The sequence below is a fragment of the Rhodamnia argentea genome, chromosome 1 (assembly GCF_020921035.1).
Source record: "Rhodamnia argentea isolate NSW1041297 chromosome 1, ASM2092103v1, whole genome shotgun sequence".
NCBI lineage: Eukaryota > Viridiplantae > Streptophyta > Magnoliopsida > Myrtales > Myrtaceae > Rhodamnia > Rhodamnia argentea.
In genome coordinates, this window is record NC_063150.1 from 16,018,042 (window position 1) to 16,030,701 (window position 12,660).

Here is a 12,660-nt window from a genome sequence, read left to right on the forward strand (position 1 = left end):
GTACACAGAGTATTGGAGGTAAAAAGTATTGCTTTGTTATTGTGGATGACTATACAAGATTCACTTGGGTATTCTTTCTTACTCACAAGAGTGATGCATTCTCATTCTTTAAAACCTTTTCTAGAAAAGTTCAAAATGAAAAACGTTATTCAATTACAAGTATCAAAAGCGATCACGGAGGATAATTTGAAAATAACTACTTTGCTGATTTTTGTGATCAAAATGGTTTTCAACACAATTTTTCTTCTCCATATACTCCTCAACAAAACGGAGTTGTTGAAAAGAAAAATAGATCTTTACAAGAAATGGCACAAACCTTTTTAATTGAAAGCAAAGCTCCACCTCATTTTTGGGCTCAAGCTTTTTCAACTGCATGTTATGTAATCAATCGTATTTTCCTCGGACCATTGATTGAGAAAACTCCCTATGAACTCTACAAGCGAAGAAAACCAAATATTTCATATTTTCATGCGTTTGGTAGTAAATGTTATATTCTTAAGAATGCAAGTGATAGGATTGGTAAGTTTGATGAAAGATCGGATGAAGGTGTATTCTTGGGTTACTCCACTACTAGTAAAGCATACCGAGTCTTCAACAAAAACTCTCAAACAGTTGAAGAATCAATGAATGTGAAATTTGAGGAAGAGCTGAAATTTAGAACACATCATCTCGAAAAGAAAAACCATCATCTCAAGACGTGGAACTAGTCGAAACATTTTAGAACATGGAAAACACCTTGCAAGGCACATCATCTGAATGATCAAATGATGAAGACCCCACTGAGACCGAACATGACAAATCAAATAGAAGCTGAAAATAAACATCAAGTCATCCCGCAAATCAGGTTATTGGGAATATAGATAAAAGAGTCAGAACCAGATCTAGACTCAAGGTTACAATAAATACCTTTGCTCTAGTTTCTGAAGTTGAACCCAAAAGAATTCAAGAAGCTCTCGAAGATGAAAGTTGGATCGAAGCTATGCAACAAGAGTTACAACAATTCAGACTGAATGAAGTTTGGGAACTTGTACCTAAACCAAAGAATCATCCTGTCATTGGAACCAAATGGGTTTTCCGGAATAAATTGGATGACAAAGGAAAAGTAGTCGGGAACAAAGCAAGGCTTGTTGTACAAGGTTACTCACGGGAAGAAGGGATTGATTATGATGAACCTAAGCACCAGTGGCAAGACTGGAAGCTATCAAGTTGCTACTCACTTACGCTTGCCATCATGACTTCAAGTTGTACCGGATGGATGTTAAAAGCGCATTTCTCAATGGGTACATCAAGGAGGAAGTTTATGTCAAACAACCTCCATGTTTTGAATATCCAAAGAACTCAGATCATGTGTACAAACTGAAGAAGGCTCTTTACGGGCTGAACCAAGCACCTCGAGCTTGGTATGAAAGGTTAAGTAATTTTCTAACTGAAAAAGGTTTTGAAAAAGATAAAGTTGATACAACCCTTTTTATCAGAAGGGAAGGTAAAGACATTCTGCTTATCCAGATATATGTTGATGATATTATCTTTGGCTCATCTAACCAACATCTTTATGAGAACTTCTCTCAGAACATGCAGAATGAGTTCGAGATGAGCATGATGGGTGAACTTAAATTCTTCCTAGGGCTACAAGTAAATTAGATTAATTAGGGCACATTCATACATCAAGAAAAATATGCCTTGGAACTAGTGAAGAAGTTTGGTCAAAACAATTGCAAGAAAACAGAATCACCTATGTCTACCTCATCCAAACTAGACAAGGATGAACAGGGCAAACAGGTTGATCAGAAGCTATACGGGAGCATGATTAGTTCTTTGTTATATCTTATCGCATCTCGACCCGATATTATATTCAGTGTTTGCATGTGTGCAAGATTTCAATCTGATCCTAAAGAATCTCATATGTTTGCTGTCAAAAGAATCATCAAGTATATAGGAACTAATCCAAACCTAGGATTATAGTATCCCAAAACCTCGGATCTTATATTACAAGGCTATTCGGATGCTCATCTTGCAAGTTGTAAGTTGGATAGAAAAAGCACTTTAGGCACATGTCAACTTCTGGGATCAATGCTGGTGTCTTGGTTCTTCAAGAAACAGAACACCGTAGCTCTATCATCTACAAAAGATGAATATGTTGCACTAGGAGCTGTTGCGCTCAAATACTAGGGATGAAGCAACAACCGAAGGACTTTGGTGTTGAAGCTCACAATGTGGAAATCAAATGTGACAACACAAGTGCTATCAACCTCACAAAGAATCCAGTTCCGCACTCATGAGCTAAGCATATTGAAATCAAGTATCATTTTATTCGTGATCATGTGCATAATCGTGACGTCAACATTCAATTTGTTGATTCTAAACATCAATTAGCTGACATATTCACTAAGGCACTCGATAAAAATACATTTGAGTACATCGGACAAGAGTTGGGTATTACCATGATTCCTATTTGAGCTGAGATCTAGACAGGAGAAATTTCCTCGGAACTTGGAAAGTATCATCCGAAGACCTTCAGCAGCTCCAGAGCTTGAAAGCATCTTCTAAAGGAACTTACGAATCTCAGAACGTGGAAAATCATCTGTAGACAACATCTTTCGAGCAGATACGACAAAAGATTTGATCGTTCGAAATCTTGGCGCGTAAGTCGTTTTTATTTTTGGCAACAAATAAGGTACGCATCAACACAATCTTCCTAAATATTCGGCAAATATTATGTGATTGTACTGATTGCTCTGTTTGAATATTCGATTGCCTTGATTGAATTGATTGAGTTAAAATATTCTCAAATTTTTATCAAAAGAATTTCCTATTTTATCAAGATTAGGTTCATCTTTTACGGAATCCTTCTTTCTAAATTGAAGTCATTTCCTCATATTTAAAAGGGGTGGTCTTCACACTTGTTTTTCACAAAACCTTCTTTCATAATCTCAATCTCTTAAAACTTTCATCGCCCTACAATCCTCATGGAGCCCAAAAACATCCCTTCCTCAACAAACTACCCCGATCTTTCTCAAAGTGATCTAAAGAATGATGATCATCTTTCCCTCAACGAGTTCGTTGAAAAAGTCAAAAAGGAAATAACAGCAGTCATAAAAGCAAAACATGGAATTCCGGAAGAAGAAGACATCTATCATAAAGAGATGTTGGCAGAATACCATGACGCTCTAGTTGGGAACCGCGAAGAAGAAACTGCTGATCTAATGTAATTGTCTGTAAGTCAAGGACAAAAATCTCAGGGGGAGGACATGGAAACAGAACCAGGCATTGAAGAAGAAGAAATGAATCGGAATAATGACTCGGGCCTGTTGGAGGACGTATTGTACTACCAGACCGAGATAAAGTACCAAATCACTGGAATGTACAATCTGCTTTTTCGGGAGATATGAGAAATAAGAGAAAGGCTGATGGAAGAGTTCAGTGCACTGGCACAAGAACTCTCGGAGAAAGCAAGACAAATTCTCTTCAAAACCGATAGGTTAATCAAGACGGTGGATACACTTCAGGAATCCATCAACCAAAGGTTGGAAGAATTCTCAAAACTGGTGCTGATGAAATTCCTACAAGACTTCAAACTATCCACAGCATCACAGAGCTCCTTACAACCAACAAGGAAGGAAATTAAACAAGCATTCTGAACTGGTAAAGACTCTCACTGCCAAAAGAGCTGCCTTTTATCTTGAAAGGAAAATAAGATTGGCCAAAGTTGTTAGAAAGACAATTCTTATAGCTCGACAGAACGAAGATGAAGAGCAATCCGTGAAAGCCTTGATAAGGCACAATGGGTTCGTCTCTGAGGAAGAAGTGATTGAATATGCAACAAAGCCAACCGAGGAAGAATTGAAGAAGACTTCATTGTAAGGAGTTCAAACCGACAACGAGTTGAATCTGAACGATTTCCACATTCATGATCTTCTTTGCTTTTGCAAGGAAAATGAGCAAGACCTTGCTCGAGCGGAATGTGCAAGAGCAGTGGTGGAAGAACGGAAATTGGATCCAAGCTACATCTTGACCGGAATACAGGCTCTTGAAAAGTTATCTACGGAGATAAACAGGGATATCGTCCAAAAGATTCAACAAGATAAAAATGATCACACTCGGGGAGATTGGTGTCACTTCTGGGACACAAAGAAACCAGAAATCTCCGACACAAACAAGCTATCGGATATTCTGTTTAAGCAGGGTAAATGCAAAGATAATCTGAGGAAGTTCAGCACAGAATTCAACATTGAAATGAATGCAATCAAAGATCAGCTGAGTTTGAAGGGACAGACTCTCAAAGAATATATGAACAACAAATACCATCTTACGGGCTTCGAGCTCGAACAGGCTGAAAAGGATCTGCACAGGCTAGCAACTGCAGTTAATGAAAAGCTGTCTCACATGACACGAGTTGTTGTGTTTCAAATCTACTAAAGCTCTCTTCCAACTTTCTTGAGTCTTAACCTCATTGCACTAAATAAGAACCTTATTTGTCACACTATATTCTTCTTTGATTGAATGATTGAGAATTTGAATGCTAGCATGAACTGATTGAATGATTCATTATTTTTTGAATGCTAGTATGTTTTGAGTAGACTGCATAAATGACCTGAATAAGCATTGAATTCAGGGGGAGTAATGTTTTATCACTATATGACTATGCAGAATACTTCCTTTTGCTGATGACAAAAAGGGGGAGAGAAAAGGCATTTAATTGAGATATATTTGTGATAATGTTTTTGCACTTCATAATTGTTTATGATTGTATGAATGGATCGTGTGAGATCTATTTGTTATATGCGTGTGTATTCTGGCAAGTATCCTTTAAATACAGGATTTCAGCATGTTCTGCGGAATACAAAAGCATGAATTTTGGAGACATTATCTGAGAAGGAACATCTTCTCATCTTCTCTTAAACAGAACAGGTGAACAAGTTCCACTTTTTCAAAATCACATATTTGAAAGCTCTGACTAAACAGGACAAGTTCTAAACATTAACAAAGCGTGACGATTTGAGGAGTTACAATACTTGTTCGTATTTGAAACCGATTAATATCTCAAAGCACTTAGGATACAAACTTATCGATTGAGATAACACTAGTTCTGAAGATTGCTCATCATAGCATATAAATGTATTCTTTCTCAGAACTTATTCTTGCTAAAAGTACAAGGAACGACACTCCATAATTATTACTTAGTAAGATTATCACTAAAGTAACTTTGTTGAAGTTGCTCTTCCTTTTCTAAACCCAAATTTTCATTCATATAGTGGATCGTTTTGTCATCATAAAAAAGGAGGAGATTGTTGAGAAAAAATCCCTAAACGGTTTTGAAGTTGCCAAAACAATCCTAGTACTCTTGCATTTTGAGATAATGCTGTGATTTACTTGTTTTGCAAATTATCTTTTGGTGCGGGGATGCACAGGATTGAATCTAGCAAAAGGATTTGGCTCAGATATTGTTTTTGAGAGTCTCATATGCTGGTTCGAGCTCGGACGTTGAGTGGGGATAGCTCGGACGTTGGAATGACGCTCAAGCTCCGAGAGAAGTACTTCACTAGTAGTAATCAAAATTTCAAGAGGAATACAAATTGAGCTTAATTGCTGCATATCAACGGACGCCATCAAGCTGGATCATCCTTGAAAGATTCTCATCGATTGAGATCAATCAAGAATGCGGAACCAAGAAAACAAATCAAGACTTTCTAAATGGAAGAAACCATCTATGGAAACCCAGGATCATAATTGTATGGGCGATTTGATCCAAACGGGGAAGACTTTCCTTTAGCGATCCCTAACGGCTAAGAGATCTTCTTTTTGCAAACATCTCGTCCAAAAGGGTAGATTTGGAGAGATCTCTTCTGGATGCCTTGCAGCAGCTAGATTGGAGGCGGAAGAGTATAAAAGACATCTCGAAGACGAAGGGAAAAGAGATCGGCATAAAGAGGGAAAAGTGTTCATAATTCCTAGATAGAGTGTACTCCATTTCAAACACATTTTTTGATCCATCCATTGTAATTGTGAGAAGGTGTACACAAGAGTGTTAAACGCTAGGTGTGAAGTCCTGCGTGTCAAGGAGACCACCGATCCGTAACCTCTGAGCACATTAATAGTGGAATCTAGCCGATTGGCTGTCACCGAAGAAGTGGACGTAGGCTTAACCAAAGCCGAACCACTATAATCCCTCCGTGCAGTTTTCCTTATCTCTTACTTTGATCACTCTAAATACTTGGTGATATCTAAACTGCACATGATCAATACGCATCGATCCTATTACATATCTAGCATCAATTGAATTGCTTGAGCATATGAGATTTCTATTTTACACCGTGTGATTTGAATTCAGCAATAAAATCTTAAAATCACACGTTATCACCTATTCACCCCCTCTATGTGAATTCACTAGCCACCAACAATAATTATGTTAGCCTAAAGTGTTAATACGCGGGCATGACCATCGAAATTAGAACCACAATGAGTGAATTGCTATCCTATAAGCTTATGAGCTATCGAGTGCCTAAAGTACGAAGGTTAGTCTTAATTGAGTAATTGAATCCTTGAATTGTGAAAAGTGTGTAATGCCAATGATTCGTGACTTTGACTATTGTATCGATTGCCATGTGTTTATCCTTGTTTAGTATTGCATGTTTTAAAAGTGTCTAGAGGTACTTTTGGCCTAGTTTAGGTTTAGGGTTAACTTGCTGAGTTATAAACTCACCCCGTTGTGGGATCAACTTTTCGGACCCTAAGCCTTGACCCGATCACCATGCAACACTTTTTGGGATGCCGATGGACCTTGAGACCATGGTCACCAAGTACCTAGTAGGCAGAAACTAGACGTACTATAGGAAAACTGGTACAGGTGCGGGTGGACGAGGGAGGCGATTCTTGGAGACCCCTCACCTTTTTTGCTTGGACCTACCAAGATGGGGACATGTATTTTGGGCCACTTAGGGAGTGTGACATACTCGACGAGGTGCTTAGAGCTGTGGACCTTGCTGGAGCTATTCGCCTATGTAGCGTAGTGGCTGATTCCGATATAGGACTTGCTGAGATGGAGCCAAAGATGGAGCTACCGAGACCGAGCTGGTTGGAGTTATGGCGCTGGCCCCCGACACTAATCTGAGGATGGATACTAATGTTAATCTGGACCTAAAGAGTAAGAGGAGCACACCTTTGGATTCCGATCTTGTTTCTGCAGAGCCGAAACTATCGACTGACGGTAGTGAGGCCAATGTTTAGGTGTAGTAACACCTACATTTTGGTACCCTCCTAGGTTAGCGGAATTAGTCTTGGGTTAGTATACCCTTTTGATGTTATGTATCGTTTATTCCCAAATCCAGCTATTTTGTATTCCATGTTTAAGTTTTTTGTGTAAGATTGATTTAGTGTTATGATATGTATTGTCATATGTTATCCTAAGTCATCTTGTTTTAAACTATGTGGAGTTTTGTTTGCTTCCGCTTGTACATCTCATATCGCGCTTAAGAACACCGTCATTGTATCCAGGGTTTTGTTTTTATGAAGTTAACGACCATCGCGGGATGTTATCGGTTCCAAAGGGTTCGAGGGGTGACACCGCAACTAAAATGGGGCATCTCCGTCACCTCGAGCGGTGGAGGATCTTATCTTTTCTTACTGTCTACGCAATCATGGTGTTCACTATTATCCTGAATTTTAGCGATAACCCAAATGTCGAACATATGACATAAAACCATGCACATACATAACTTGCGTAAACAACATATAATATTCAGAATACAATAGCGTAAAACTATAGAGATGCTTATTTTAGTATGTAAGCCAATTTAAACTTAGTAAGATTTTCCTCCATAAATATATCTATATCATACACAAACTATCATATATTGTCATTCTAACCACTTCCATATGCATAACCGGACTTGAGCACCGAACCCATCGCCTTAGCCTAAAGCTAGAAACTCCACTTACCTCATGAGACAAGATTGGACTAACCTCGAACGTGGCATTAACAAGGAGCGGCCGACAAGGTGGGAGAGAGTAGCGTGAGTGAGAGAGTGAGAGAGGGTGAGGTGGAGAGAAGGTGGCCAAGAGAGGGAGAGAAAGAGTGTGATGGAGGGGTGGCAACCGAGAGAATAAGAGTGATAGGGCATGCATAGGACCCCAAAAATCTAGATGAGTGTCTTCTTATGGTCTTGGTGAGATTATTTTATTTATTATTTTATTATCATTATACATATTTTTTTTCTTTCTTTCTTTCTTTCTTCTATGCGCCCCTCATCTTTGATCAACTAGGGTGCATCATGATGACTTAGATTTTCTAAGATAACCTAGATCCAAATGGTCCAATAAGAAGAGCTCGCTATTTTATTAATTATAATTTTTTTCTTATTTACATCAAGCTAAGGTTAGGTGGTCCACTAATATTAGGTTACTTAGGTTGATTGAATACTTACTCATGATGGCCTCTCGATTTTTCAAGATATTTTAGACTTAGGTGGTCCAGTAGGAGGGGTCCATTTGTCCCTTCATAATGAAACTTTATCTTATATGCATAATACCGAGCTTAGGTGGTCTAATAAGAGAAGGTTGCTTAAACAAGTTGAAAATTTGGTCATGAGGGTTGATCATTTTGCTTCATGTGCCCCCTTCATTGTACATACTAGATTGCATATGATTGTCCTTAGATTTCTTAATACAACGTGGTCCCCCGAATGGTCCAATATAAGTAGCTTACTTAGATGATTTGAATATTTAATCATGATTATCTTAAGATTCTATTTCCAAAGTAATCTTTGACTTCCTATCCTTTTAATCACTTTAGACACTAGAGAACGTGGGGATAAATGTGGAGCATAAGTTTTGTTAAAATTCTAAGCTTGGTCAACCTATATTTTCTTGGGGTAGCTGCCATTCGGCCTAATCCTCACCATTTTCGCCACCGTGAGCTTGGCCACCGGTGTTACCTTATCGGTCGGTGCAACCGCCGGGGTCATTGGGGCCGCCGGTGTCTTTGGACCCCCAGGTCTACGTTGGGTTGATTCCCGATATCAACTTATATCGTATTAACTTCAAATCAAATTTCTCACCTATTCACCCTTTTATTTTCTAATTCAAAAGCTTTATAGTTGGATTACGTAGGATAAATTTTTGGGTGTCACAATTAGGGCATCTGAAACACCTAATGCTCCATTGAAACTCTAGCCAATGGGAAATTCTTTTATGTCTTTTAACTCCATGTTTATGCACACATGTCATTATATGGTATGCCACGTGATCATGCTACATACAGTTCAATCAGATTATCACTATTAGGTAATCGTAGAGACATTTCATGAGTGAACATAGGACATTATGTTATACAAAGATTTAACAAAACCCAAAACTAACATCAAGGCAGATTTAGACTCAACTGTTAACCTTGGTTGAATCACCAATTAAATTCATAAAATTTCAAGCTCTCACATAATGGTATTCCAAAGAGTAGTGATCAACTTTCGTTAGAAACTTTTGAGCATTAGACCCATAGATCGGGGGTTTTTTTTAAAAAAAAATTATGACTTACTCACTTAAAAATAGACTCCCACATTGATTGAAGTTTTCGCTTTTACCCAAGTAAATTAACTCAAAAAATTATAAATTTTAGTATTTTATCAGTAAGACCCTTCTCTGCAAATTTAAGTAGTACAAAGTTTAGTTCCTTTTGTATAAATTGCAATAATTCATGGAAGTAGTACCAAATTCCAATCTCGGAAATAGAACAAAGTTGGCCATGAGAATGATCGTAATCCCAACTTAAAAGTATTCCAAAAATACCTAAATTAATATATATTATAGTTTTAGATGTTAGCTTCAACTTTTATGCTTTATCCTAAGGCAGTAGGAGTCCACAGAAAGAGGTACAAAAATGATAAGCAAGGGTTAGATTGGATTCAGGTTGACACATGCGGACTAGTGAAAGTGTAAAATAAAAAGGGTTGATCATATGTGGCTCTAAAAATTATCAAATTAATATATGTTGTAGTTTAGACGTTGAAATTGGCTTTCATGTTTTGATCTCAAACATTTGAAGATCACAAAATATGGTATGAAAATAGTAAAAATCGAAAGTCAAATACACTCAAACTCGGGACAACTTCTACAATCTACTTACATAGCTACTTTTCTTCCACATTGTCACCAAATCTAACACATGCAAAACCATTGTCATAGCATATTCCAAATAATTCATGGTCTAGCAATATAAAACCACATGAATGTAATAGAAAGATGATGTACTTGCCTTATATCTCAAGAACAACTCAATCTCTTGCCACTTCTTGAGAGAACTTTGAGTGAGATGAAAATTTGAGATCAAAAGAGTGTGAGAGGTGTGATTTTTGGCCAAGGGAGGCTGAAGTGAAGAGGAAAAAGGCATAATTGTTAAGTGAAAGGTTTCATTTGTCATAAAATCCCATTGACTTAAGTGGGTGGAATGAATAGTAACCTTGGGGTAATTCCAAAAGTTACTTAAGTGTATTATTGGGGATAAGTACGCCATGAATGCCAAACTTATGTACGGCGTTCACTTGAGTGCCATAACTTTCAAAACATTCACTTGAGTGCCATAAATTTCAAAAATATTTCACTTAAATGCTACGTCAATTTTTCCGGCATCCAAGTCAGCTTTTCCGGCGTGCCACGTTAGCTTTCCGGCGTATCATGTCGAGTTTTCCGGAATCCACGTCAACTTTTCGGCATCCACGTAAGCGATGGCACTCAAGTGAACGTCGTACAAAAGTTATGGGACTAATAGTGTACTTATCACGCATTTGGAGGACAATTCCCAAATAATTATCAGCCATATATGGCGGTGAAATGTCCATTTCCCTCATTATCTTAATTATGTACATTATGCATATTAAACCTTAGATTAGACTATAGTTTTCCCTATAATTACTTAGCATTTTTGGTTATCATATAATTAATCACATGATATGCTCTAATTATTAGAATACCAATTTAGTTCTAATATCGTATATTATGCTCTTGAAAATTTTACTTTTGAAGTTGAACTTACATTATAGCCCTTTAATTGACTTCTTAATTTAATTGATCTAGTAACAATTAGCATTTAATTTATACCATGGTCGTACTTGATTGGCTAAGTAACATTCCAGGGTGTCCCCCTCATACGATGGTTACTTATTATTTCTCACTCGAGAAATTAAATTTGAATTATCCACTCTCAATAATTACATGACATTAGTCAATTCTAAATAAGGTAATTTGTTTAAATAATTAGGTGAGAATTCAAGATGTCACACTGATGACTAGGGAATTAGCATTTTGGAAATTCCTCAAAGTGGCAAATTGGCAACTTTGGAGTGTGATGGAGGAGTCGGCGCAAGCCTTGGCTTGTGCTGGTCGGACGGCTAAGATTGGTTGAAAAATGTTATTGGGTTGGCTCGAACCCCTCATTTGCCCAATTTTTGCCCCAATTTTCCTAAGTTCATCTAGTTGAGCTAAATTAAGGGATATTGTAATTATGTGAGTTTGGTTTGATCATATTGTTAAATGATTTCTTACTTTCTCCAATTTCTCTGTCAGAATTACCCCATGAGTCATGTGACCAAATTTTAATAATACTCGATTGGTCAAATTGGACCTCAACTATTCAAATTGGATACTAGTCTAGAATGGGTCAAGCCCATTTGGGTCAATTGGATTAAACCCTACTCAAATTGTGTACTACTATCTCACAAATTGATTCAATTAAGCTAGTAGAACGTTGGTGAATTTGCCAAAATTGATATTGGATTCATTTTCATGCACTTAATTGGACTCAATTGAAGCAAATTGGCATGAATCATACCATCGTGAGGGAAACTTTTCTGAAAACTAATCGTAAATGAATGAATTTTGATTTTGGCCAATTGAAAAATAAACTTCCAATTTGGGGAAAAGTCAATTCTGATCGTTTTTTGTAAAATTAATTATGCCAAAGTGAAATTAAGGAAAAAACCAGTTGATTTTGAGTTTTTTCATGTTTCTGATTTTTTAAGAAAAGTTGAGAGTTGACTTTAGTAGTTTGACCAAAAAGTCATTTCTAAAAGCTCTATCGGGTTATTGGTGAAATCAACATCTAAGTTTACTTAAAACACTATGAAACGTGAAATTCTTAAAAAAAAAAAAATTAAAATCTGACACTTTTTAGCCAAGAAACGGGTCCTGTCAAGATTAGAAACCCTAGTTTTGAGCTTTGGCTTTAATGACTTGTCGGCTAAAATCAAGTATCATCATTTGTGTAAATAGAAAATGTTCTGATTGAGAGCTTATCGATAGAGCCCGAAACTCCCGCATCACTACGTCATGGTGCTTTTTATGTCCACGAACTGCAATCTCAATTTGGAGATTTCTTGAGCGGTCCTTCAATTTTCAAGGAGTTGAGCAATTTCAATGCGCCAATCAAAACGACTTCTCTTGCCTCGGGTCCTCTTTCATGGGGAACACTTCCAAAAGCCTAATCTTCTATAAGAAATATCAAGTATGGAGAAAATAATGCAAAAAATATCTACACATTGTATTTTTGCCAATTCAATCCTAAATCTTTTAATTTTACTAATTAAGTTTTAAATATTTTCACCTTTTGCAAATTGGGTCATTCCAGTCAATTTTGGCCGGAAAATCATTGACGTAGACGACGGTTGTCTTATG